Source organism: Carassius carassius, chromosome 4 (assembly GCF_963082965.1).
Source record: "Carassius carassius chromosome 4, fCarCar2.1, whole genome shotgun sequence".
Lineage (NCBI taxonomy): Eukaryota > Metazoa > Chordata > Actinopteri > Cypriniformes > Cyprinidae > Carassius > Carassius carassius.
The window spans coordinates 34,685,827-34,709,144 of NC_081758.1; the positions used below are offsets into that span (position 1 = coordinate 34,685,827).

The 23,318-nt window shown below is 39.0% G+C and overlaps 1 non-coding gene across 1 annotated transcript; it reads left to right on the forward strand.

Moving 5' to 3' along the window:
- Positions 1-23,002: 23,002 nt before the first annotated feature.
- On the forward strand, positions 23,003-23,118 carry LOC132140126 (U5 spliceosomal RNA). The gene has a single exon (XR_009433719.1). It is a non-coding gene; the product is annotated as a U5 spliceosomal RNA (small nuclear RNA).
- The last annotated feature ends 200 nt before the right edge of the window (positions 23,119-23,318 follow it).

Below are 23,318 nucleotides of genomic sequence, written 5' to 3' on the forward strand. Positions count from 1 at the left end.
ATAAGCACGCATCTGGGTTATCAGGGATCAGAAGCCTGTGCACATAGACGACAAGCAGAGCGTGACGAGCCGGGCTTGGCCCTCACCACTGGGGCATGGAACCACACTGCACAGTGCAACACAACACAACACAACATAACAAAGCTCAGCACAACACCAGGGTTGTGTGGCATTCAGAACTGAATTAAGTATTCCTTTTATTTCAATACCATTCCTGAAAATGAATTGGATTTTGAGGTGAATTGCAATTTGAATTTGAATATAAGGAGGTAGAATTAAAGTGAACTTAAATTCAAAGAAATTTCAAACCACGTTAACAGGCCATACAGATAGAATGTCAGAAAGGATGATTGAACTATCAGAACTATGGATAGAATTATAGAGAGAATGATAGAACAAACAACAGACAAATTATCAGAACGAGAGACAGACAGGTAGGTAGACAGACAAAATACAAAATACAAAAAAACACAGTGATCTACAGTTCAACATAAGAGGACTGGAAATAAAAACAACAGAAATAACACAAAACAACAAAATAAAATAAAAAATAAATGATTAAAAAAACACTACACACACAAGCACACAAAACACAAGTCTCCAGACTCCAGAGGTCTGCGGGCCGGGGTTCCTCTTCCAGGCTTCCCAGTAAACCTCAAATTAAAGAATACACCAAGATGCTGCAGCGCTTTCATGAACAAACCACATCGGGCTTTTCCACCGTGTCGTGCTCATGTCTTATTCCCTCATGAGGCACAGAGAAAAACCTGAGTGAACAAGTGAGCATTCTCCCAGAAAATATCATTTCCTCCCTCTGTCAGAACAGCTGAAGACACGTCTTGTTTGTGCTTTTTTCCTGTGTCAGCTGCAAGGCCCTCTTGGCGACAGCAGCCTGGGGAGAGAGCGAGAGAGAAAGCAGCTCCCCTGGGGGGAGGAGTTGCCTCGGGCCTCAGAAAGCCTATTTACGACAAGCTGTGCTTGTTACTTTCATCAAAATAGAGCACAGAGCTTTTCTTCTCCCCTTGTTTTCTTGTGCTTTTGGCAGGAGGTTGTTATTGTAAAGCACCAGGTTCCATTGTGCTTGACCGAGCAGTGAAAGTAAAGGAAGGAGGATGGTCATTTTCAAAAATTTTGACTTTCTGACATACTAAATGCTGAAATTTTGAATAATGTTCTTTACAAGAGGCCTATACTAAGCACATACTAATTTCTTGATATTATTACTAATCAAAAAGGACAACTTCACTTTGTTCTTTACTTTATTTCACAAGTTCACATGCCTAGATAGACTATGAGTGATCCAAATAAATAGATTTGGCTTGTCTGCACATATGTGTGTGTGTGTGTGTGCTCTTGTTTTTGTGACATATCAGGACACAACTCTGTATAATGACATGGGCATGACACAGGTATTACAAGGAGAGGGTGACTTACGAGGACATAACCCATGTCCCCATTTTTCAAAATGCTTATAAATCATACAGAATTAGTTTTTTTGAGAAAGTAAAAATGCACAAAGTTTCCTGTGAGGGTTAGGGTTAGGTGTAGGGCCATAGAATATACAGTTTGTACAGTATAAAAACCATTACACCTATGGGATGTCCCCACTTTTCACAAAAACAAACGTGTGTGTGTGTATAAAACAGGGGGAAAAGAACATTTTTAGGTGTATGGCAAATTCCAATCAGTTTTTTTAAATGTGCAGAACAACACAATCAACTAATTCCTATTGTTTGATAAAAAAAGTTACAGAGTTGAAGGTTTTATATGTGATTTGTAATATTGATAAACCTTTTCATGACTGAAAAGTAATCATATTTTGAGAATGACCTGGAATATTAGTGAGGGAGGCGCTGAAATAGAGGATCACACCTTTTAATTCCCTGCCAGCCTTTCCTCTCCACGCAGTCCATCTCTCTATCTCCGCCAGAGGAAAACCTGTAATGTCATAGAGTGTGTGCAACCTTTGATCCTCAGCTGTACTCCATCAAGTTCAATTAGAGCTGCTGCTGTCCCTGGTGGCCCCGTTTGTCATCATCTATTGGCCCGCGCACATTCCACATATTGAAGGAGTGGACAGAAAATCAATAAATAGGATTGAGCTGCCGAGGCGCGCAGGGAGCCCTCTCTCTCTCTGTCTTTCTTTGTGTCTCTCTCATTCTCTGTTGCTTATGGAGTCTAGGCTAAAGCAATTTTTAGATCTGTTCTATCATGTCCGTCTGTTTTCAATTTCATCAGCAACCAAAATGCTAGTTTTTACGTTACTTTCTCACTTGGTTTAATTCCATTAAGTGTGAGTCCAGCCAAATGTAAAATGTAATAGTACGTCTTACCAGAGTGTCTGAAATCTTGTATATTGCATTCTTCATAAGTTTGAGTAGGAGCATCCAAAGTTGCAAAACAATTCTAAATGTGCTGGAGTCTACGAAATAAAAATAAAAACCCAACATCAGGATACCACTTGTACACCATCCAATAATATTAAATGCACTCGGTTCAACACCATAAGCTCTAGTGTGATTCTCTCCATCACTCGTTCTCTAGTTCTCCCTCGCCTTCTCTTGCTCTCGCAGACACTTACACTCACGGTCACCCACTGTGTTTCCACAATGCAATTGCTCAGTTTGACTTCCTCTCTGAAGTGCTTCCTAGAGCACGACCTTTCACCCTGCACCTCTGCATGTTGGCCCACACTTAGAGGAGTCAGACATGAGACCAGAGGCTTTTTTCACCTGAGAAAATAAGAAAATGCTGTTTGATGAAATTTAATATCACAGAAAGACAATGTTTACACATGAAATGAGACACAAAATGGTAGACATTATTAGAAGTTATTGTTTTTTAGTACGTTTATATATATATATATATTTTTTTATGGGGATTGAAACTTTGACACCATGATGAATAAAAAAAGACAGAGATGTCTAGAGAAACAAGAATTACTTGAAGAAATGTTATTAAAGAGTGACACAGTGACGCTTACCTAAAAGACACTTAACTGTTTTACAAAAATGTTTTTTATTCACCTAAATGCTCTCTTTCTCGCTCTCTCTTTGACATACATACAATAATTTCATCAGTGCAGGTGCACAAAATGCTCCCCCGAGGTCCCTCTGTTTCCCCGCTGACAGAACTCTCTCCTCTTTCACCTGGCGGAAAAGTGACAAAGCCACTCAAGGTCAGCGACTCCTTGACAGCCGCTCCATCTGCAAGGTACTATCATTTCATTACCTGCCTGCATCAAAAGGCCCTGCTGTTATCCCCATGATTCCATCGCCATAGTAACTATTGATTTATTGTTTGTTAGAGGCCAGTCGTTCCTGGATGATTAGCTCTTGATAGCGCCATATGACAAACAGCTGCTCTTTGAGCCAGAGATGTTGTTGTTTCAGTGTTTGTGTATGTGCCCACCCTGAAGGCTCACTTTGTCTGTTTTGATAGACAGTAACCATGTGGCTTACTAGACCGGGAGGAGATGGCTCACTGTGACACATTGAGCTCTCTGTGGACCTCTGTGGTACATGCAGCTGGACATTGGTTTGTCAAATAGAGTTTGATAACTTCTGTTTTCTTGCAGAAAGCTGCTTAAATGGATAAGAAACCCCCTCCACCCTGCCACCCACCCTCCGAGGCAGCAAGATCTATAAACTCCTCCATCAAAATCAGCTCACCTTCTTTACGAGAGCATTAATCACTGCTCTATGCTCTTCAAAGCACCTTCATGATGCCCGGCCCAGCTCGAGTGTTTATCTCAGGAGTGATGAAGAGAGAGTGAAAGGACAGAAACTACATCTTAAGATGTGGTCACATTAGTGTCACATTGCCAAAATAGTCAATTGCCAATAGTGTAGTGATATATGAAGTAGAGTGAAGTGACATTCAGCCAAGTATGGTGACCCATACACAGAATTCGTGCACTGCATTTAACCCATCCAAAGTGCACACACACAGAGCAGTGAACACACACACACACCCGGAGCAGTGGGCAGCCATTTATGCTGCAGTGCCCGGGGAGCAGTTGGGGGTTCAGTGCCTTGCTCAAGTGCACCAAAGACGTGGTATTGCCAGCCCAGGACTCAAACCCACAACCCTAGGGTTAGGAGTCATATTCTCTAACCACTAGGCCACAATGTGCACACAGAAGCCCCACCAACCAAGCAGTTTTTTTTTTGTTTTTGTTGGTCAACGCAGCAAATTTGAGGGACTAACTTGAACACGTTGCAAAATCTGTGTGAGAAAATATTTCGCTATCAAGTGGTTTTGAATTGAAATTTTGGACACAGAAATTCACTGGATTTAATCTGTGTTCAATGACAAGCAATAGTCTCAGTTGTTTATTGATAATGGATTTTTTTGTAGTTTGTTGTGTGATGGGTTGTTACCTTGTGTGCTGTGACAATAACTTAATTCAAACATTGCATATAATCAACAGCAAATATAGTTGAAAAGTTTGGGGTCATTTAAATAATTTATTTATCTATTTTTTTGGTGGTGGGGGGATACTTTAATTATATATTATATTATATAATTATATATAAAAAATATATATATTCACATTTATTTGTCTGATCCAATCATTCATAGTTAGATTGAAATATACTTAAAGTCTTATTTCTATGAATTCGTCTCATTTTTAATGTTTAAACACATTTATTGTGTTTTTCATCATCTGTTGTGTGATGGGTGTTAGCTTACTACTCTTACAAAAAAAAAAAATCAATACTAATGGAAAAAAAACATCTTTTGCTAAGCCTGGTAGCTTTAAGAGTTTTCTAAAGCACAAGCAGAGTCCCATTAAACTGTGACCAATCATTGCCTCCGCTCACCCTGCCCTGTTTAAGAGCTCCATTCACATAATTTATGGCACCTACTATTTCATTTTTAAAGAGAGAGAGAAAGAGAGAGGGGGACACAGACAGAGAGCTCTCTGGAAGACCCTGCCGACTCCCGATGCTGCCACTGACTTGCAGTAAATAAATTAGGCAGGCAAATGAGGCAGGTCGCAGGCTGGGAGCACAACCTCACTCTGGCTAATGACAGCCCTGGCTGCAGCCTCACCGCCCTGGAGCTAACAGGTGGAACTGCTGATATTAATGACTCCAGGTGGGCCTGCCAAGCAGGAGGGAAGACGAGAGAGATTTAGACAGAGAGTGCAAGATAGGATTAGAAAGCTGAAACCAATCCAAAAGCAATCTCTCATCCTCAGTCCTAAAGCCATTTTACAGATATGATCATAAGAGAAAAGGCAACAAAGCAGTTGTAAATATTTAGAACAGACTAGTGGCTTATGTCGTATCACACTGAGGCAGAAAAAGAGGCGTAATTTAGGACCGGGGCTGTTCTAATAATCCTGCAGAGGGGACATAGGGTGCGTCTCATTCCATTCACTACTTCCCTCTGATGCTAGAAGATCTACTTTACTTTGAGGCTGTATTATAACCAATATCATTCTGGTATCATATGATTCATATATTGTGCATCTTGTTCGAAAGTACCCTGACATTAAGAGGTACTGTATATAGAGTATAGAGTTATATTTATACAGTAGTATAAGTATACAATCATATATGAGGTACATAGGTAAAGGAACAGAATGACAGATAAAATGATAGATAAGACAGACAGACAGACAGATAGAACAACATAACAGTAGAACAATAGGTAGAACGATAAACAGAATGACAGAAAGACAGATACAGATATAGATGAAACAGACAAACTTTTATTTATGAAATAAAGTGCAGTAAAAAGTATGACATTATGCTTTAGAGTGAAGTAAAGTTTTCCAATGAAAAACACTATGATAAACTACAGATGCTTTTTAAATTTACTTGAGTAAGGTAAAAATACTTCACTACTGTCCGCCTCTGCACATGGCCATAGAGAAACAAGAGATGGAGAAAGGCAAAGAAATTGGATCCCCTCTGAAAACCGGTGGCAACCTGCTCTTTTCTTTTTAACAGCCTTCCTTCCGTTCTGTCTTTGTGCAGATGAGAATTGTAATCAGTGACAAGAGAGCAGCACACATCAAACGGCAGGGAATGGCTGGGGTCTGTGCCGCCACCTAATAAAAAGCAAACAAGCTATAAATAAAAGGGAATTTTATAGTGGGGCGTCTGTGGTGGGCTGGTGGAGAGGCTGTGGAGACACACACACACACATTAGATGGATAACATAGAATGACTTCAGTTATTATAAATACAATAATTCTGTGTTTCAATGTAATGCACGGAGAAGGCTGGGAAAGAGACAGAAAGAGAGGAAGAGAAAGAGAGGAGAGAAGCTTTATGACAGCAGGTAATGAGATCAGTTGATGTGGCAGATGAGGGGGAACAGAATGCCAGCCACGAACCTCTGGAGAGGAAAGAGGTGAGGGAAGACCATGGCTTTGGTTACAGATCAAGCACACACTCAAACTCCACACACACACACACACACACACACACACACACACACACACACACACACACACACACACACACACACACACACACACACACACACACACACACACACACACACAGAGACAGTGATATGATATTATGCGACCCCACAGAGCCATTCAATACGCAACAGATGTTTAATCAGAACTTAATGTTAACATGAAATATATATATGAGTATATATTTAATTTCCCAACACGGGAAATCAGAATATGTGATGCTATGGATATAAAAGGGGTTACAAATGATATTTCAACAAGGAAGAGCTAATTTCCTCAAAGCCTAACGCATATATTAAGATTTTTTTTGCCAATATATAGCATTAAAAAAAGCAACATGCTGAGCAAACTGTCACATCTGACAGTGTTTATTGTGAATCCTTGTACTTTTGACACTTCTGTGAGATGGTCTTTGTTGAGGCTGACTTTGAAGGCCTCCAAAGAACAATAATCAAGGCCTGTCTTAAAGAACGCATAGGGATCAGAGGGAGCTGTGTTCACAGATCCAAAACAAATATGTTTCACCTCTTCAGACAACCTTGTGCAGAAGAGAGAGTAGGAGTAGTTTTTGACATTTCATCTTGTTTTATTATTATTATTTAAAAAATATATATTATTAAAGAAATAGATTTGGAACACAAGAACACAGTTGTGATTCATCAGTGTTTGTTTTAGAAAAGAGCTTTGATTTATAAAGACACAAAAAGAGACATTTGACTTAAAACCTGATTAGTATACATGAGAAATTAGATTTTGAAGTCACATGAACATGAAATCAAAACGGACCTTATTTACTTTCTTAATGTATGTTTCAGATCTTGCAGTGCATGATTCATCAGTGCACGTTATTCCAAAGGAAAACATGTCTTCATAATCTTTGATCAAAATGTAATAACTTGCTCCACCTCTAAAAATTACTTTCTTTTTTACCTTTCTTCAAAGAGAAGGTTATTCCATAGAGGACCCTAGGGTTATCCTTATTGACTATAGGGCACCTTGTGTAACCATAATCCCTTTGTGCACAAAATACATAATTTTATGACAAATTGCAGTTGCACTTCATTCTTTACACAACACTTAAAGGTGCCATGTGCAAAAATTGAGCTAAAAATATTTTAAAAATTACCTACACGCATCAAAAGTATGAGAAGAAATAAGGGCGATGATGTCATTAAAAAAATGTAAAGTTATAGTGCTGCAGAGATATCAACCTTAATTAGCAGTAGCATTACTAGCCCCGGCCCGACAGGTGTCGTAATACCAGTTTCGGCCATGGGAGGCGGTATGCGGGCAACATAACCACCAGCCAACCTGCAATAAACGAATAACTCGCACGGCTTGTGGGCGTAATCTAAACTGATGTCAATCAAGCGGAAGGATGGTTGAAGCCCTTGGCAAGAGACCACCACCCGCTACAGGGAAACAACCGCGCTCGGAAACACAAATCAAATCCGATAAGAAAAGGAGCCGAACCAGAGTAAACATCGGCACTGCTTTCAATAGCTGGAGACAACTGATGGACCTGAAAGAAATGAGGTTCGACACCGAACTTGCAACATTTCTTTTGGATTGGTAAGTTAGATGCTGTTAGTATTTCGCTAGAAGTTTGTTTTATATGTTTGTGTATTTTTTTTCGGGAAGTTATAATATAGAAATGTATCGAAGGCTGTTCTATAAACGTGCTAATGTTAGCGATGGCTAACCGTAGCTGCGTTTGATAATTAGCTAGCTATAACTTACCCATATTTTTATATCATAAGTAACCTGCTCTGTCTAGTCTGTTGGTCTCCGTGTCCTCTTTGCTTCGTGGTTTTTCTGTACGTGAGAAAATTGATGTGTGGCGTGAAAGCGTGTGAAAAGAGTCAATTGCGTGTGTCTCACGGTGAATGCTTGAGAATTGGCAGCTCTGGTTGCGTTGGTTGGCGCTAGCTTGGTCAACATCAGCTGTCTGATGTTGACCAATGATGTTGACAGAATGCTGTCTGTCAAATTAATTTAATTCCAATAATGTGTATATACAACTCAATGTAATATGAACAAAACGAATATGAACATATTCACTGGTAAAGGTGAAGGGGAGTAGCTTGAAGATGTCATGTTTCAAAATCACTTGACATCACCCAACGTTCCTCTGGAGGCAAAACGTCCTCTTATAGCAGCGGTTCTCAATTCCAGTCCTCGCGCCCCACTGCTCTGCATATTTTGCACGTTTCTCTTTGTTAACACACCTGATTCAGATAATCAGCTCGTTAGAAATGAACTCCGTGCATGAACTGTTTTTCAAATGTTCATTGCTCCCTACTCTCTGAGCAGGGGAAATCTGTTGAAGTTTACCTCACATCAAAACATTCATTCACTGATTTGTGCTGTGCAGCGTCTTTAAACATGGACAACTGTGACATCATATACCTCTGTAAATCAATCCAATTTAAATTCACGTCTTGCACACTTCAATGCACTTTGATTGGAACATATAGCTACGTTCACTTCGAACTGGAATCATGGCTGAATATCCTGTGATGTCCACTTCGCAGGGCACTTATGTTCGAATAGAACAAATGTCTGAAGCTCTAAGAGAGACGTTCAAAAAGTGCAGAGCAGTGGGGCGCGAGGTCTGCAACTGAGAACCACTGTCTTATAGGCTTCGGATATGCTCTAGTGTTGTTGTGAAGGTAGGGGCGGAGCATAGAGACTATGCTGTTTCTCGTTTGTTACTCTAGAGTAGACCAATTCACTTTATTCAGGCATACTGCCCCCATCTGGTATGGAATGTGGAGTATGACTTGATTTTTTTGCCAGATATGACAGATGGCACCTTTAAATCCAAACCTGGTTTAATGCACTAAATCAAACCAGTTTCTACCACTTTGAGAGCACATATTTGGACTAAATGCACCAATGAAATTCAATTCCTTAACATTTTACTCACAAATTTGTACAAAATGACCAATGAAATTACCCTACTTTTCATTTGACAGGTGAGAGGCAGATTTATGCTTTTCTCTACTTATGGAATCGTGAAATACTCTGAGAGGTCTCTGTCGATAGAAACCAACGCACATAAATCAGTAATGATGAGCAGACCTTCACTTCCTGCATGCAGACCTGCAACTCAGACATAATTTCCTCTGTGTGTATGTGTGTGTGTGTGCATTCTCGATGGCCATTAAGTCAAATGGGGGTAAGTTTTCACCAGCGCTACGTGTCATTTCCTCCTGTCACATGTCTGACTGAACAGGTTTCACCAATCCATACTTGACAATAGCAACAACAGCAGCAAGTGAAAATATTAGATATCACACAGGATATTCTGAGGCAAAATAGTCAACAAATTACAAAACTTTGATGGCTCATTTCCCTCATCTATGGACAGAAATAAATTGATTTAATGCAGTTTCTATAATGGTTTAAGAATTATTACCCTTTAGAAATTCAGAAAGAAAAGTGATACATGCATACCATTTTTAAGAAGTTATTTTTTTTATTTTAAAGTCCATAGTGTAAACTAAACAAAGCAAACCAGTAAAGTAGTATGATGCTCATGGCTGCCATTTCCAGGCAATTTTCTTAATAGCATGTCTGTTAATGTCAATGACATTTTATGCAAGTTGTGCAAATTCTCAGTTTAGTTGGAAGGACATTCATCTTTTTAGCATCGGCCTTGTGACGGCTCAGCATCAATTCCCAGATTCATGAAGCATGAAACTTTAGCATGGCTCCACCTCTCTTTGCAGGAAACCTCCAGTTCTTAAGGATACAGAGTTGATACTGGTCACCTTTGAATTTGATATAATATCACTAAATAGAAATTACTTGCTGAGGCATTTGGTAATCAAAGATAAAGGCAAGCCACAGGGGGGTTTCATTATGGGAAGAGCTGCTCTGGGCCCCATGGCTAATTGCTGAAATGCACAAATGGAGGGGAAATTCAATGTGACATGAAGCGTAGTAAAGATAATACGGCCGCTTTGAAAGAGCAGCATGTGCATATATGGCTCTCTGGCTGGGCCTACCAAATATAGGAATTGAAGGTAAGATCGGAATACACACACACACACACACACACACACACACACACACATACACTTATAACCTCTCCTGTGTTTTTAGAGAACAAACACAGAGGGTTTTCTTTGTTTGATCTGATGCATGCTTTGACTGGTGGACTTTGTCATAACAGCAGTAGTACGGCGGTGAAGGGCAGAGCTTATCATGGCTAATTTACACCTGGCAAACTGACAGTGAATATAAAGCAGCCCGTAGCAGAACTAAACCGAGACAATCTCCAGCAGTTAGGATATGGTGGAACAGAGATAGCATGTGATGCACATACTGATAGAGAAAAGGGGTCAGGCGGTGGATTAGGAAAAATACAAATTTGCTGTGCGATCACTAGGAGGTTCATTGTTGTGCATTTCCCTCTGAAGTTGTGTCGAGTTCTGTGTTTTCTCAGGTTTGAGTTTATTTTCTATTATGACAACATGCTGGCTGATCTGAATCCATATTTCATGGTTAGGCATTTGGTACCGTGGCAACGGGCTGCAGGGCCCAATGAGGACGCAGCAGGCAGCTCCAGCTGTGCAGCTCAGTTTACTCATATGCCGTCCACCCCTTTGCCGGGATCTTCACTTCCTGTCAGAGAGGAGCAGCAGGAGACAAAGACATGCTGAACATGCAAACCTCCCTAATATCTACAAATATAGATCAACAAAAACATTTTCTTTGCTATCTACATAGACACATACCAGAGACATACACTTATTTTATATAAAGCTACTGACTCATATTATCCTGAGCATTGTTCGAAATAACATCTAAATTTAGGACAACAATAATAGGTGTGTGTGTGTGTGCGTGTGTATATATATATACACACACATTAAAGAAACAGTCTAAAAATGGGGGAAAACGAGTAAATGAACTGAAGAGCTTCCTTCCACTTCTAGTGGCTAATTTATGAGTAATGGCAACATAATGAAGACGGAGTCACAGATGCTGACAGCTGGCCAGATGTATCTTTTAGAATCTAAGTGTCACTCACTCCAGATCCAATTATAGCCTGCAGCTGTGAACGGACAAACAAGCAACTCCAGTTTATTTCAGCTTCCAGTCAATCAATGTGTCTCATTGTCTACAGACCCTGATTGACCGCCTTTCACATCAAGATGAAAAAATACAAAGATATCCTAGCAGACTCCTCAATCAGTGGGAACCAAATGGGCCACAACACTGACATTAGCTAAATATTTAGAAAGACTCACTCATTGAACGAGGAGAACAGCTTACACAATGGGATCTGACACTTTTTTTTTTTTTGGCTTCTAGTTTGTTTAGATTAACCAACGACAAAGAATTTGATCAATTATTCCAAAGCTGATATCACAGAAAGCGGGACAGGAAGGTCACGAGGGTCACGAGAATGTAATCAATCGAGTCAATAAAGCAGCTGATTTCCGCCTAGCAGCTCTGGAATTCAAATATTGCAATGGATTGGTTTTTCGCTTCATCTCCTCTGCGTGTCAGAATATGTTCTTATCGCAGTGGATTCAAAGCTCCAGGCCAAGATACTTTTGCACTTTCCTCTAATGGTGCATCTAGAAGCCAATAAGGGTCATTGGTCTAATGAAATTATACTGATTCTGTGAGTCTAATATCATTATTCTGATTAGACAAGTACAGTATAATCTCTCTGTCCATCTCTCTCAGGGTAAGGGATATCTCTCCCTCTGTTTTGCAGATGGAGGGCAGATGGCTGCTGCTTCACTGATGGCAAATTTCCATTTCCTTAAGGTCAACAGCTCACTGCCACAAAAGAGGCAAAATAGCTGTAATAAACACTCAGTATTTGCAATTAAAATAGGGTTGAAGAGGGTCATACTGAACCGCAATGGTTGCCTTTCTGCTCAGAAGATTAGGAGGGGAATCCAACACACCATATAAACTGTCACTTTTAATCACGCATTCAGCCAAATGTGAGGTTTCTGATTGTCAGGAGCCATAACTGTGGGGTGTGGATATTCCTTTTGAAAAATATTTGGCAGTGTATGCTGACCTGTACTGTCGACTGTTTATGTTGGCTATATTTCAAAACTGACAATCAATCAGAGCGGAATTTGATAAACTTCTCTGGGGAAAAATAATAATCTAAATAATGTAAAATAACAAAAAAAAGCAATCTATTAGATTTTCATATTGTCTTTAAACTTGAATTGAATTACTTTTATTTCTTAATTTGAACAAGAACAGGGCACATTTATGTGGAAAACAACTTGAAATGAAGTGAAGCTAAATGTTCTTGAAGTACTGATATATAATATGATATATGATATATGACCGGCAGCCATATCACCCTGGAGCCCAGACCGGTTGCCCACTGAAGCTAAGCAGGGCTGAACCTGGTCAGTACCCGGATGGGAGACCTCATGGGAAAAAACTAGGTTGCTGCTGGAAGAGGTACTAGTGAGGCCAGCAGGGGGTGCTCACCCTGTGGTCTGTGTGGGTCCTAGTGCCCCAGTGTAGTCATGGGGACACTTTACTGTCAACAAGCACCGTCCTTCGGATGAGACGTTAAACCGAGGTCATGACTCTCTGTGGTCAGTAGAAATCCCAGGATGTCCTTCAAAAAGAGTGGAGGTGTTACCTCGGCATCCTGGCTAAATTCGCCCATTGGCCTCTGACCATCATGGCCTCCTAACAATCCCCATATCTGCTGATTGGCTTCATCACTCTGTCTCCTCTCCACCAGTAAGCTGGTGTGTGGTGGGCGTTCTGGCGCACTATGGCTGCCGTCGCATCATCCAGGTGGATGCTGCACACTGGTGGTGGATGAGGAGATTCCCCCCGACAATGTAAAGCACTTTGAGTGCCTAGAAAAGCACTATATAAATGTAAGGAATTATTATAAATGTAATTTTCCCAAATTAATTTGACATACTATGGTTCAGTTATTTCCTATTCATCAGTTACAAAACCATGAACTTTTAGGAAGAACCTGTGACATCTCTAATGGCACGTTCCTTCCTAAAGTGACAAAATTATGAAATCAATGAAAAACTACATTCTGAGGCAATTTAATACCCTGCCAGAAACCCTACCTACACACACACACATATGTTTATATTGTTCATTTGTTTTGTATTTTATATACACACGTTTAGTTCTAATAAGGATATTACATTTACTTCTATTGTTTTTACAACATAATTCTAACCCACACTCAATATTTTTTTAAATAAAAATTGTAAGTGTTACAAATGATGACATACATGTGTGTGTTGTTAATTTTTATATGAATGTAAATGTGTGTATAAAACAGAAATATAAATTTATCATGCCCTGAAGTAAAACCACTTTTCTAAAGACAATTAATTGTTAATCAGAAGGCATTCAAAAAAAAAATCATAATTTAAACAACATGTATTGCTGTGTTTTCTGAAATAATCTTAAATCAACCCCAAACCCACTTTTACAGAACTCAGCCCCTCGAAACTGGCAAAGCTACAGTATGTCTGTCCCAAGCCAGAGAGCTGGACGAATCAGTACAGAGAAGCTTTCTGAAATTTATATCAACTTTGACAAGAACTCACACAGGCAGTTTATCAGAGTAAAGTCTGCCAAATATCAGACTTCTGCTATTGCTCTCCACATGTGCGTCATCTTCAATAAACAAAAATTAAAGGTGCTCTGTCTCCTGCGAGGACATTTTAGCTGCGGCTGTCTTGGAGTCATTGATTGTGACTAACGGTGGAGACAGTAATCCTGTGCAGGTACTAGATTGCAATGGCCCTGATCAATAGGCCCCGCACGAAGGGAGGTAATGCCCACAGCAGCAGCAGCATTCATCAAAAGGATAACAGGAACAAAGTCAACACTGCCCACAGTCTGTCTGCACAGCAACCCACTTGGAAGAACAAAGCATGCAAATACTTCATCTCCAAGCTGAAATTTAAGTCAGGTTTGTTCAGGGTGAGCTTCAGTGTGACTGAGGAAACAACCACACATGAGGCTGCAGAGTGTAAACAGAAAGACCACACCCCTTTTGTGTACCACATGAATTTATTTGACGTACAAGTACTCGCTATACGGTGTCTTATATCTCTCGTATGCGGTTTTAAAGACGGAGTTGTCAAAACACAGTACATTTCTCGTTTTTCCTCATAGCTTCTCCTGCTTGTCAGTGTTGAAACAGTTTGGTATTTCACTCACTCTTCCAAATGTTATGGCTAAAATTAAATCAAAAGCTCATTTGCACATTTGCCATTCTCAATGTTTTTTAGAGCAGAGAGTGAGAATTATTTTGTCCCTGCACCAAACTGTGAACATTTTTCCAAGCGCAGCCAGATAAGATACCAATCAGTAGGCCAGATTGGTTTTCCAGTATCTGTGTGGAGATCAGAAGACGCATCAGTGAGATAATTTGCAAATGTTTCCTGTGACCTCCGGAGTTCTTGTTTCGGTGCTGTCTCGGGTGTCCGCAAGTTTACCCACAAACCCCCGAGCTTCATGCAGGTGGGGACATATTAAAATTCACTGCAGCCCAGCAGTCAATACCACTCCATATTTTATGCCGTCTTGCTTTCAATGAAAATCCTTCGTTTAGGATTTGTGGGTGAAGCTCCCAGTCAATCCAGTTTATAGACTGATAGATTGACAGGTGCTTTATTGATTCAAGAAGAAAAACCTAGCAATGATGTAGTTAATGTTTCATAAATCCCACAGAGAATCATTCAAATCTAAATGACACAGACCAGAGCTGTGACAAATAAAAATAACAAGACAGATAAAGAGATTATATTAAAAACACACAGACACAAACATTCACCTTCATCTGAGAGAGAATGTCACGGAGAAATGATTAATCCTTTAATGTTGAATGAAAGAAATCGCTGTCCTAGTTCTTTGCTATTATAAGAGATGCTAGAAGGCTCCTTTGATTTCTCTTTTGGTCTGATTTTGGCTTGGTTTACCTCTTTTTTGTTGTTTTTCCTTATAATATTTTTTAAATTACAAAGTATTGGGCAAAAAATGGCTCCTTTGATCTTAAAATTGTTGATTTTTAAATACTATTAATGAAGGAATATCTAAAAGCAAGAATGCTGCTGTATTAAATATCACGATTGTGAGTGTGATATTGTTTCTTTATCAGTCTGATAAAGAGAAAGTTAATATCAAGTAATTTACATTTCACACACACACACACACACACACACAAAAGTGTGGAAGAACATATATGAGAGGAGCAACAACAAACACAAATTAGTGGAATGCCACTAATCCAATCATATTCCAGCACCGGAACTAATTGCTGTGAAAACATAAATAATAGTTGCTTTATTGCATTAAAAAACTGAATATTAGAGCCCTCGTGCTTTCATACAAACTTTTCTGTTTACAGCTAAAGCAGCTACTGTGAGTCATTCAAACATATTGATTGTCCTAAATACACTTTTTCGCATGGGTATGAAAATGAATCGAAATGACATTTGATTAATGCCGTGTAAATATGATTAAATGTGCAAATTCAATAATGCATCCATTAAGCCATCAAAAGGAAAGTTCTGGCACTTACAAATTACAGAGGAACTGCTAACTTTATGAAATGAAATAAAGGGACATTGAATTTCGCCATAAAGACTTGACATTTAAATTTGATTGATGGTTTGTGAAGAAAATCATCAAACCATCACTTCTAAATGCCACAACAGACAGTTTAACAGATGAGCCTGGAAATGTTTAAATTACATAATGCTAATCCAACAGGCACGGTGAAATACAATGGCAATCTTTAAAATAAAAATTGCATCTGGTATGTTTTGTAATAATGTCCAATGCATCTCCCAAATGTGGCCTTTTAGACTCTAAATATCAAACAGTCTAGGACACACTTTAAAAATTGTTTCCCTAGGAACCCTCTTATGTGGCAAGATTAGAGACACATTTTTGCATTTCAATTTGAGACAGTTTTTTCAGTTCTGAGTTCAGTTTTTTTTCTTGTCTCATATATGTGTGTGTGTGTGTGTATTATATATATATGTATATTCCAGACATACAGATGTAAAATAATAATGGATTGAAACATAACATGGAGATGACAAACATCTCCATACACACATCATAACTGGCCATCATTTTTCAGTAAGAAAGTAACAAATACTGAAGCAGCCATCACATTACAGGACAAACAAGCCTTTGATGTTTATTTTCATATGTATAAACCTTTCACATAGTTTACCAAAGCCTAACATGCACTTGTGATGGAAATAGTTTTTGGTGCACTGCACAGACGGGATGCTAGCCTGAAGCTATAAATGATAAACGACAGGAACGGCAGAATTTCAAACATTGCAGGGAGCAATTGGAATGCTGATGTTCCTATTTTTTGGAAGTACAAACAGAGGTACGGGGGAAGGGCATTGAGAAATCGAGTACAGGTGCCAGATAGGGCCATAAAGCACATCATTCACCTGAAAAAGAGGCTGTAAAAGCATTGATTGACTGCTGCTCCTGTTTTGCAGCCATGGGTGGAATTTATCAGATTGGATGGAACATGACAACAGCCGCACAAGTTTCCCTAGTCAGCAATTCTATTCATCAAAGCCCATGTAGAATTCTTAATTTACTTTTCATACTCATTTCCTAACCTCCCTCACCCCATCAAAGCATTACTAAATCAGTTTAAAACAGGGCACAGTACGTACACACACACACACACACACGTACACACATCGCCAGGTGCTGCAGTGTGTGATTTAAAGCTTTGATTCTGTTCAAACGACAGCAGAGGTTAGCCTGGAGCAGGCCCAGGCAATTCATCATTTCCTGCTTGATAAGAGAGGGATTAATACATTTAAAGCTTTGGTCGCCAGCAGTCATCCGTCTAAACGTGGCCTAATCCATTCAGGCTGCGACTCCCTGGAGAACGCAACTAAACAGAGAAAACACCTGAAACTCAAATGCGAGAGAGGGTTGCTTACCCATTAAGGTGGGAAACAGGCATGCTGAGACACTGCATTAAAGAAGCCCACGCTAAGGAAATCTCACGCTGGGCTGATCTCTGCTCGACGGGGTATGCGATTCTAGAAAATGCCAGAATGCCGCCCTGTGGCTTTGGGCACCTTCACTCGAGCAGCAGGGCCAGATGGAGTGAAGACCAGAGGTAAAGTTTGACCTAAATGCTGGAAACAGAGAAAAAAAAAATAGAACGTATGCCACCCATCCACCCTTACTGTACAAAGCCGTCACCCCAACAAACCCCATTATATTCCAAATCCGGGCCTGGAGCACTCTGGGGATTTTGCGTCCGGAAGGCGGGCCGTGGGGGCTCTGAACGCACTCCAGCATCAGAATTCACAATTATGTGCCTGTGTTTTTAGGACACTCCTTTTCTCTGCCCTAATAGCTTGTAATGCATTCATTCCACACTTAATTTAACAGCCATGCCCATTTGTTCTCCCCTCGCTCACATACTCTCTCTCCCTCCTTTTTCTCATGTGCAAATGCGACGGCCGTGGAATGAAAGCGATCCATTATGCACATGTGTCTGAACAAGGCGACCTGTGTCACAGCTGGCTCTCTCTCTGCCTCTCTAATTTCAGTTTTATTGTGCACCGAACCGACCCCTGAATACACACTAAATACACACTTCCTGGACTGATACATCTATGAAGAGAAATCGTAGATCTCTGGAAAAAAAGGAGGCCGGATCCAACCATCAATTGTTACCCACCTCCCGCTGTATAGAAAAGCGTCCATTGTGCGCTAGAGAATAAGACCTAATTACTTTACTGAAGGAGCGGCTCTGGAGTCTGTCATAAAGCGTACTCTGACTTTTTATTCCTATGTTTCAGAGCCCTCGGGGCCAGGCTGGCTCCAATTTGGAATGGAGCATCCGCATGCGCTTGAGCTCGGTCTCATCTGTGAAGGCCGCAACCACATGGCTATTGGCAGAATTTGGCAGAAATTGTGAATAAGAAATTGCACTGCAATTACTCTTACACTATGAGGCTGATTTTCTACACCAAGAGGCGGTAGCATCGCTATAACAAAGACGATAAATAAAAAAAAGCTAATAAATAAACAAATGGGAGAGTTTACTCAGAAATGAATATTTACTCATCCTCATGTCGTTAAACATTTATATATATATATATATATATATATATATATATATATATATATATATATATATATATATATATATATATATTCATTTAAATTTTCATTTAAGCTTTAGTAATTTAGCTATGTGCACTTATTAGTATTTTCTTATATATTATTTAGTTATCTTTAATTTAGTTTGTTATTCAGCTCTAGTTCTATTCATTTTAGTATTTCCAGAAAATAGATTAATTTTATTTTAGTTAGTTGCCAGGGCAACTATATATAGATTATTCAAGGTTTATTTAAATTAACAAAAAATTAAGGCTATTTACATGAATGTAATTTGTATTTTTTTATGTTTGTGTGCTGCTATGCTAAAAAAAAACAGACAAAAAAAAGGTGCACATTGTAAAATAGCCAAAGAAGATCATGACTAATCAAAGACTAATCATGAGTTCACTCTAATATATTGCAAAAGAAATACACAAAGACAAGCATCAGTCCAAACGGTGAGAGAAAGAGGATGAAAGGGCTTTAGATAAGTGACAGTGATACATATTGTCTGAGATGACAAGATGAATGGTGACAGGATGAATGAGTGATTGACAGAACAATGACAGGATGAATGAAGCAACAGAACTGATGGATTCAAATGAAGCCTGGCAGGCACGATGGGGAGTGTCAGGGGAAAAGATGGACCCCTCACTGCTCCTTTCCGATCCCCCCCCCCTAAGCGTATACTGTAAATGGTAAAATCCTGGACAAATTACAATGACACATTTTGGAAAACTGACTGAATGACAACTTTTTACATACCGGTACATATTTTTATTATATATATTCACACATTTATGTGGAATGATCCACATTCTGTATGAATGATATAGTCCCTGCTCATAAATTTCCTCTGGTTCCCAGGAGACAGCGGTCCTGCAATGCAGTGAATGGATTGCAGCCCCTTTCTTATAAGACCTGATTCAGCCACACACTTAGTTCCATCAGCTGCATCTGCTTGACCTATGGTTCGCTCACACTAGGGAAACAGCTCTCAGTCACTTACACAGCTAATGTTCTGTGTCCTGACCTCTGCAGCGCCGTCCATCTGACCAATCACTGACAACACATTTCATCACTGTAGGAAACCACACACAATTTAGAACTTGGAATTACCAAAAGCACTTGATAATGCAGTCTTATTATTGCTTATAATTTGGAGATTTGGACCAACATCTGATCCATGCATAAGCTCCTGCATGGTCTGTGCTGTGAATTTGTATGATACTTCAAATCATGTGATCATGAAGCATTACTTTTTTAAGCAGTCAAACTTGGCTAAAGATTAAGGCAAAATCCTACCAAGCCAATCATGGACACAGGCCATATTTATGGATAAGAAAATCAGGTATAACTTTAGAATAAGGTTCTATTAGTTAATGTTATTTAACTACTTTAGTTAACATGATCGAAGCAAGAACAATGCTACTAGAGCATTTATTAATCTTAGTTGATTTTAATTTCAACATTTAGTAATGCATTATTCAAATCAAAAGTTATGCTAGTTAACATTAGTTAATGCACTGTGAATTAGCATGAACTAACAATAGTATATAAATATTAATATAAATAAATACAGTTATAAATGTATTGTTCATTGTTTGTTCATGTTAATTAATATGGAACATTATTCTAAATTGTTACCGAAAATCATTGCACCACTATTCCAAACATCTAGAATACCCTAGCAACCACTTAGCAATACACAACCAAACACTCTGAACACAATAGCAACACCTTAGCAACTACCCAAAATGCCATAAAACCACAAAAAAAATTACAACAAAAAAAAGATATATATATACATATTTGTAGATACCATGATACATTTGTTGAGGATTCTTTGATGATTAGAAGTTTGTACTATATTTTTAAGAGAAACCCAAAACATTAGAGCATTAGAAACTTCTTTCAAAAACATAAAAAAATCGGTCAAACCTGACAAAATAAATAGCTAAACACAAAAAGAAAACCAAAACAAAATTTTACTGTAATTTTACCACAGTAAAAGGCCAGTTTTAGGCTTTGCATGGCAATTTGCACAACCATCATTGGAATGTAAAGAAATGTCTAATGTGAATCATGCGAAATAGGCAAATTATCTTGATTTTCTTATTAGAAGAACATTATTATTTTTACTGATATTTGGAAGAAACAAAGAATGTCTGATGAGAAATATCATGATTGTGTGAGATTTCGTTTCCATTATTTCCTTCGTAGTGAGAGCAGGAGACTGACCCTCACAGTCAGGGTGGATGGGACACCGCTCAGCAGGGGTCAGGAGGTCACAACAGCCTGTGAAAAAGCTCTAATGCTGTGGAATGCCCTCCACTGGTGTGACCAGGATATTTACATTTACATTTATTCATTTAGCAGACGCTTTTATGCAAAGCGACTTACAGATGAGGACAGTGGAAGCAATCAAAAACAACAAAAAGAGCAATGATATATAAGTGCTATAACAAGTCTCAGTTAGGTTAACACAGTACACCTAGCATGGGATTTTAAATAATATAATATAAAGAAAACAGATAGAATAAAAAAAAGAATAGAGCAAGCTAGTGTTAGAGGTCTATACACATACACACACACACACATACAATTTCATAATTAATGAAAAGAAAATAGAATATAAAAAGATTAGAAAGGTAGATAGATTTTTTTTTTAAAGATTAGAATTAGAATAGTGAGTGTTAAAGTTAGAGGGTCAAATAAAGATGGAAGAGATGTGTTTTTAGCCGATTCTTGAAGATGGCTAAGGACTCAGCTGCCCGGATAGAGTTGGGAAGGTCATTCCACCAGAAGGGAACATTTAATTTAAAAGTCCGTAAAAGTGACTTTGTGCTTCTTTGGGATGGCACAATCAAGCGACGTTCACTTGCAGAACGCAAGCTTCTAGAGGGCACATAAGTCTGAAGTAACAAATTTAGGTAAATGTGACATGTATTCTTTTATACTGTACTATATATATACTGTATATGGCCACACAGCTGAATGCAAAGAAGGTATGCAAGAGCATTTACAACAGATTTAAAAGAAAGAAAGTTAAATCAAGAAAAGGAAAAAGATGGCAAAATGGAGACAGAGGATGCAGAAAAAGGTAACAAATTTGATCTACTTTGCAACACTGTGAAGGATTGTAAAACTGAACATGATTTAGTGCAAACTATGTATTCAAAATCCACATATGCAACACAGAACATAAACGAACCCTTATTAAAATGTTAGCAAAGCCCAAAAATTAATTTCTGTCATTGTTTACTCACCCACATGCTGTGCTTTTTTTAATAATCACCATGCTTATCTTTCCCATGAAACAACAGTTCATAGCAACCACATCAATAAGCTAAAAATAAATAAATAAAAATAAATAAATAACACCCACAAAACACCACAAACGTCTTCCAAATCCACTACCGAGTCTGTTGAAACTATGGCTTCAGAAGACTTGGAAAAAGTGCACAAGTCATATGGGCTCTGTTTTAATACTGATGCTGCTTTTTGGTTTATTTGTCAATACAATATCTATCTATCTATGTACACACACACACACACACACACACACACACACAAAGAAGAAGAAGAAGAAAATGTGACATGAGTGTAAATAAATATTAACAGAATTTTCCTTAGGGGAACTATTCCTTTAAAATGTTAATATTTAAATGCAATCAACAAAATTCCACAATACAAAACTCAGACAGAGCACTTCAATTCTCCACTTGAACCTCTTCATTAATTACATGCATTAAATTAAAGATTAATTTAATGAGTAATCCCCAAATAAGATCCTAAAATATCCATGCTGGGCGGCTAAATGGCTGTTCTTTCATAATCCAGTGTTTCTTCACACCAGCCCATCACTTTGAAGATAACAATCCAACACATACTGCAGAGAATGAGAGAACGCGGCTATAATCTGGCCATACTACTCTTTAATCACACTCTGATACGCTCATCAGTTATGATTTCTGTGGCTTTCTAATTTCACAGAGAAACAATATAGAATTAGAGTGTTTGTTTGGGATAGAGGGGGGTGGAGAAACCAATTAGGATCTCCCTCGAGGATTGAGGCACAATTTTCTGAGCTCACACATCTGTTCTGCAGCCCTGAGTGGGGACGCACTAGCTGAAGACTTTAAGTAGAGTATGACTATTACGCAATGGTGTCATTTTTTTTTATATTTTACTGTAAGTGACATTTAATTAAATGTATATTTATGTCTAAAAAAGGTAACTTCGAACCTGCATCTCTCACATAAGCAACACAACTCAACATATCAAGAGAATGTGTGGAAATCTCTGCATCACAGAAACTCTTTTTGTGCTTTATTTGCTCTTTCTCGTTTTTCCCCCTCATCTCTCTGATCCATATGTAAATGAACCAGATAGTTTGGGAACCAGATAGGGCTCGAGTTTCTCTTCATTGTCGCATAAATCTTTCGCCTTTTACTAAAGATTTCCGTGGAGGGGAACTTTTGCGAGTCGCCTGTATTTTTGGGTGCTCTGCTCACAGCAGAGCTACATTTTAAGGGAGTCGTGGCCTAATGGTTAGAGAGTCGGACTCCCAATCGAAAGGTTGTGAGTTCGAGTCTCGGGCCGGCAGGAATTGTGGGTGGGGGGAGTGCATGTACAGTTCTCTCTCCACCTTCAGCTTGAGCAAGGCACCGAACCCCCAACTGCTCCCCGGGCGCCGCAGCATAAATGGCTGCCCACTGCTCCG